The sequence below is a fragment of the Macaca fascicularis genome, chromosome 12 (assembly GCF_037993035.2).
Source record: "Macaca fascicularis isolate 582-1 chromosome 12, T2T-MFA8v1.1".
Classification (NCBI taxonomy): domain Eukaryota; kingdom Metazoa; phylum Chordata; class Mammalia; order Primates; family Cercopithecidae; genus Macaca; species Macaca fascicularis.
The window spans coordinates 127,516,458-127,522,457 of record NC_088386.1 but is presented as its reverse complement, the minus strand read 5'-3'; the positions used below and the strand labels follow the sequence as shown (position 1 = coordinate 127,522,457).

Here is a 6,000-nt window from a genome sequence, read left to right as displayed (position 1 = left end):
TGCCTTGGGAACCAAACTCAATTGCCTGACGTCACTGGGCCGTCGCGTAGCAACCGGCTCAGCCTCTCCCTCCCCGTCCAGGCGCTGAGGTCACGGTAGCCATGGAGACGGCGGGGCAGGGCCGGTTGGGCCGGGCGGGGCTGGGCTGGGGGCTGGGGCTGGGGGTGCTCGGCCTATCTCACCGGCCCTGCCGGCCGTCCGCGCCCTTGGTCCCGCCTCGGAGCCCCGGCCCCGGCCCCGGCCCCGGCCCCGACTCCGGCCCCGGCACGGGAGCTGCTCTTCTCTCGCGGAAGCGGTGTCGCCTGGCCCGCGGCAGCGCAGACGCCCTGCCTTGCCCTCGGGCTGGCCGGGCCGCCTGTGGCCGGAGAAAGCCCCATTGTGGCCTGAGTGCGCCCCGCAGCCAGTCGGGATTTCTCTCGCAGAGAGAGGCCTTTGTTCGCCTCACCCCATCTGACTGCCCCGTGCTCTGTCCCAGCCTCATTTGCTCCCCAAGCCCCAACCTGGGTTCCTGCTCTGGCAACAAGAAGCAGGTGGCAGCAAGGGGCGTTTTCGCGCCCCTCCCCCTAATCACCCAGGAAATCTCTGAGCTTGGCCACCTGCCCTGGGGGAGGAGACGCGAGGCCTGCGCACTCCACTCTGCTTCATCCCTGGTTGCCCTCCCCACTCCTGTGCTCCCCCTGGCGTTTGCGCTGTGTGACATCCCTCTCCTCCACCGCTGCCTGGGGTTGGGGGCAGTCAGGCCAGGCCAGGCCACCCCTGGGTGAGGGCTTTGGGGCCAGAGGGATCTGCACTGACCACCTCCAAGTTTCTGGGCGGGCCCTGTTCTTAGGCTGTTTCCACCGCAGCAGAATATAAAGTGCTGAAGCCAGAACCCACAACAGGACACAAGGCTCATAACCTGCGCAGGGGCCACCGGCAATCGGCCACCATGCCCCTGCCCTGCTGTGCCTCGACTTACCCATCTGCTGCTGGGGTCATCCCAACCATCTCTTACTGAAGGACCCTGCGTATCTTGTTCAAGTTCAGTGTGGTGAGCCCATTGGTGGGAGGTGTTTTTCCTCCCCGAAGACTGTATTTTGAAAAGTACTAATAAAATACAGGAGGTGAGTAGCCAAAGCAGAATTTTAGGTGAATTCTATTTCCTCATTGATTAACATTTAAAATTCAGAGATGCAAAGGAATATAATCCGTGGGGTTGGGGGGTTGAATATTGAAAGATCTGAGTGCCTTGCTCTTTCCAAAGCATGTGTTTAAAGGAAGGTTCTGGTTGTGTGCAGGGCATACACAGGCAAGTTTGTGTGTCGTGGGTGTGTACACCCCGGTCCCAGAACCTAGGAGTGGGCTCTGTGTGGCCTTAGGCGAACATCGGACCCCATCTGGAGTCCTGGCCTATTTTTCTGGGAAAGGCAACAATTATCTGCTGGAGAATCTTCAGATATAGGAGGGATGGGGGTTAGGACAGTGCCTCTTGCAGTGGGGGACTTAGGGGAGCCATAGGCGACAGGCTGCTTTGGGTCCCTGCTTCCCCTTTCTGGGAGCAGCCTGCTCTGACAGGGTCCAGGCTGGGCCAACCAGGGTCCTTCCTCGTAGGACTGATCAGATCCAACAAGGGAAACCGAGACTTTTCCTCTCTGGTTTTTCAAGGACTAGCCTGTGGGCCTGGAGTCTCCAGGAGCCACTGTCCCTGCAAGGAGCAGAAGCCTGGTGGAGAGAAAGAAGCTCCATGGGAGGTGGAGGACACAAGTGATGGGAACAGAGTACTGGCAGCACTGAGTTCCTACCCAGCATCCTCACAGCCAGTTCCTCTTAGCCCTTCCTGACCTAGCCCATTAATCCGGTTTGCGCCTAAGCTACTACATGCTGGGTTTCTGTCACTTTCAATTAAGAGGTTCCTCACCAATACACAGATCATGTGGAAAATCCCAGTAAAGGAAAACTGACATTTGTCACATGCCCACTGTTAAATGCTGTTTTTGAAAAATATGCATTATTGCCTGGCTCAGTGGCTCACGCCTGTAATCCCAACACTTTGGGAGGCCGAGGCAGGCGGATCACCTGAGGTCAGGAGTTCAAGACCAGCCTGGCCAACATGGTGAAACCCCATCTCTACAAAAATACAAAAATCAGCTGGGCATGATGGCCGGTGCCTGTAATCCCAGCTACTCGGGAGGCTGAGGTGGGAGAATTGCTCGAACCTGGGAGGTGGAGGTTGCAGTGAGCCGAGATGGCACCACTGCACTTCAGCCTGGGCAACAGAATGAGACTCTGTCTCAAAAAAAAAAAAAAAAAAAAAAAAAAAAAAAAAGGCATTATTGACCACAGCATCTCTGTGAGGTAAATGGAAGAACCACTTTGCAGATGAGGAAACAGGTTTGGAGACACTAAGGGCCACAGAGTCCACTTGTGCAGGACTCCACAGGGTGGGGCAGCGTGCTTCTAGGCACAGGGTCAGTGGGCCCTGCCTGCCCTGAGACCCCTCAGTCAGACTCTACCCATGAAGACCTTTGCTCTGTGTCTGGGTCCTTCCTGGAGGACTCTGGGCTTTCTGAGGTCTGAGTCTTGGAGCACTGTTACGTTGCTGTGCTGTTCAGCTCTGGCAGTCACTTCAGTTGGAGGGTCTATGCCCCTCTGTCCTTGTGTCCTTTTTTCCCCTTTCTTTAAAAAATGTTTAAAAATTGTGTTTTACTTTATTATTATTATTATTATTGTTATTTTGAGACAGGGTCTCGCTCTGTCACCCAGGCTGGAGTGTAGTTACATGATCATTTCTCACTATAGCCTCAACCTCCTGGGCCCAAGTGATCCTCCCATCTCAGCCTCTTGAGTAGCTAGGATTACAGGCATGTGCTGCCACACCTGGCTTTTCTTTTTTTTTTTTTTTTTAGTTTTGTAGAGATGGTGTCCTGCTATGTTGCCCAGGCTGGTCTCGAACTCTTGGGCTCAAACCATCTTCCTACCTTGGCCTCAAAGTGCTGAGTTTACAGGTTGAGCCACAGCGCCCTTGGGCCCCCATAGTGTGGGCTGGTGGTGCCTTCCCTCCAGCAGAGGGCGCAGTCCGTGTCCTTAGGGGCTCTGGAAGCTCAAGATCAAGTCAGTCTAGGAAATAGGGCTACCTCTTAGCCAGGGGGAGGTCTTTCATTTCAATAGTTAAATACGTACTTAAGTACTTCATTTACCTCTACACTTTATCACATCCTCCTTGGGGGAGTGTCCTATGTGTGATCCCTTTGTTTTGGAGACACTCTTTTCCCTGATAGAAGCTATACCTCACCCAGCCAAACCTATAACCTGGACGACAGTCGCATAGAAATTTTAACCCATTAGCTACGGGCCCACAGACTAAACAGAAATATTGTCCTACATTCCTGCCAGCAGAGATGTGTTGACAAAATTTAAAAAAAAAAATTATCCTTACAAAGCAAGTACAAACACTGACAAAGATTTGGTTTCTTTACCATTCTCAAAGTTGCCCCAAATTTTTAACTTTTAAAAAAGAGATATATATATATAAAAAAAATCTTTGAAGTTTTTCTATGTTTTGAATTCCCCCCCTCATCCCCACCGCAGCACATCTCAGATGGGAGAAATTAGCAGCCTATGGTAATATCTTGGTTTCCCCAGAACGCAGGCCCTGAGCCAGGGTTTGGTGCACAGGATGTCTATTTGGGATCACGCCCTGTGAAGAGGAGCAGAATGAAGACAGTGGGAAAGGGAGAGGTCGATCCTGTAGTGCAGGCTCAACAACAGCCCAGCCAGCCCCGCGGGAGCTCTGGAGCTGCAGTTATCCCAAGCTGGGTCAGGATAGTCAGACCTCAGACCCCTGCACAGACCAGTGTGGGGATTGGGCCACCCGGGACCTCACCACCTTGGGTGAGGTGCTCTCTGCAGAAGCTGAGGCTGAAGGCTATCCAATGACAGTACTCCCAGAGGCTGGAGGAGCAAGGCCTTCTTTGAGGGGGTCAGGACAGTCCAACCTTGGGGTGGAGGCCGGGTAGGCCGGGTCGGCCTGGTAGACACCCTTCTGATGTCTGCCAGGACTTGTTGGTGCCCTCCCCTTAGTCCATCCCCTACTGGGCTCAGGTGTTAGGACATTGTGCCTGCCCTGCTGGCTCCTGGTCCAGCCTCCATGCCTATTGGCTGGTGCAGACCTCAGCTTACTTGGCCAATGTCTCCTGGCAGAACACACCAAAAAGATGGCTATTGATCCTAGAGAAATGCTGATTGTTGTCAGACGTTAACCCTAACCTATAAACAGAAGGCGCCGAGAACCAGGCTCCCTGATATGTTGAGTGAGGAAATGCCAGGCTTTGTAGGGATGAATTTGTGGCTTTGTTATACCTCACCTCTCAACACAGAAGAGGACCCTACACACAGCCATCTTTTTATTCTACTGCTCATTCTTTATCCCCTCCTTCTGTCTCTAGTAACTGCTTCTCCTCAATAGTTAATAGTGCTCCCCCCTTATTCAGTTTTCATCCGTTGGATGCAGTGGACCACATGGGGCCTTTGTAGGGGAGGAAAAAGTATTCCCTACCCTCTTAGGTTCAGTAGCTGGGTCTGCAAAATAATTGGACAAATGACAGATTAACAGGAGAAAAGGACTGGGTGCAGTGGCTCATGCCTGGAATCCCAGCACTTTGGGAGGCCAAGGCAGGCCAATCACTTGACGTCAGAAGTTCAAGACCAGCCTGCCAGACATGGTGAAACTCTATCTCTATTAAAAATACAAAAATTAGCCAGGTATAGTGGTACATGCCTGGAATCCCAGCTACTTGGGAGGGTGAGGCAGGAGACTTGCTTGAACTTGGGAGGCGGAGGTTGCAGTGAACCGAGATTGTGCCATTGCACTCCAGACTGGGCAACAGAGTGAGACTCTGTCTCAAAACGACAGAAACAAAAACAAACAAACAAAAACAAAACAGAGAAAAGACATACACGTTTTATTTGATGTTAAAAGTTTTATTTTTGTTTTTCAAATCGAGTGGACCCCTAAACCAGGATAGGTTCAGCGTGACTCCTTAAAAGTGTTACCTGGCATGGGGGAGGTGGTGGTGCTTCATAGAAGAGAAACCCAAGCAGACTTGATGGCTTTATACCATACTAACAAAGGACGATAAATTTGTAGAGAAGTGATAAGGCAAAGGAAAGTGGTTTCTGGACTTTTTAAGGGTGGTAAGCTGTGGGAAGGTAAACATATGGGGGACACTATGGTAGATAGGGCTATTTAATAAGGCTTGTCTGTGTAGATGCTTCTCGGTTCCATCTCTCTCCAGTGATAAGGCCATTCTCCCCTTCCTGATATGGGCAAGGTGAGGGGGCTTCACAAGGAAATATACACCCTGTTTTTCAGGCAGAAAGGGAAAGGGCAGAAAGCTCATCCTGTCTGCTTTTTCTCAATTGCCTTCAGCTCAAATAATCCTTATGCCAAAGTGGCATATTTTGGGGGTGATCCCCATGCCTTCAAGCCCAGGTCCCCTTGATGGGCCAGGTCACCCCGCTTGCCGACTGCTCCTGTGTTTTATTTTGGGAACTGCTTCCTCTTCTTCTCTTGTCTCTGGGCTTTTTCTTTCTCACTCTACAATGTCTCCCTCAGCCATCCATCCTGAGCTGGAGCGTACCCTTTCTTTCTGTACTGGACACCCCGGCCCTGAGCATGCAGCCCTGACAGCCTCCCCAGGTATGATAGTACTTGGATCCCTGGGGGTCCCCATGTGTTGCCAGGTGGGTTTGCCAACACAACTGTTTACCCCACAGCAAGGAGGGGAGGATCAAGAAGAGCTAGCAGGGAGGGTCCATCCAGCAGACACCGGACTGAGTGGGTTTCAAGGCAGCACAGAGTGAGTCGGCCGGGGTGGGGCCCTGGAGACTCAAAGCAACCAATGTGGCGTGGCTGTCACAGCCCCCTGGGGGACTGGGAACTTGGCCCTGCAGAATGCAATGCAAGGCAGAGCTGTGTGGTTCCAGTGGGACTTCATAACTTTTCCCTGTTCTGGGCATGAG

At 52.2% G+C, this 6,000-nt stretch overlaps 1 long non-coding RNA gene across 1 annotated transcript; it reads left to right on the top strand.

Moving 5' to 3' along the window:
• The first annotated feature begins 662 nt into the window (after window positions 1–662).
• Window positions 663–2,123, top strand: LOC135966634 (uncharacterized). Its single transcript, XR_010580134.2, has 2 exons — window positions 663–1,103; window positions 1,645–2,123. It is a non-coding gene; the product is annotated as an uncharacterized lncRNA (long non-coding RNA).
• Window positions 2,124–6,000: the final 3,877 nt, after the last annotated feature.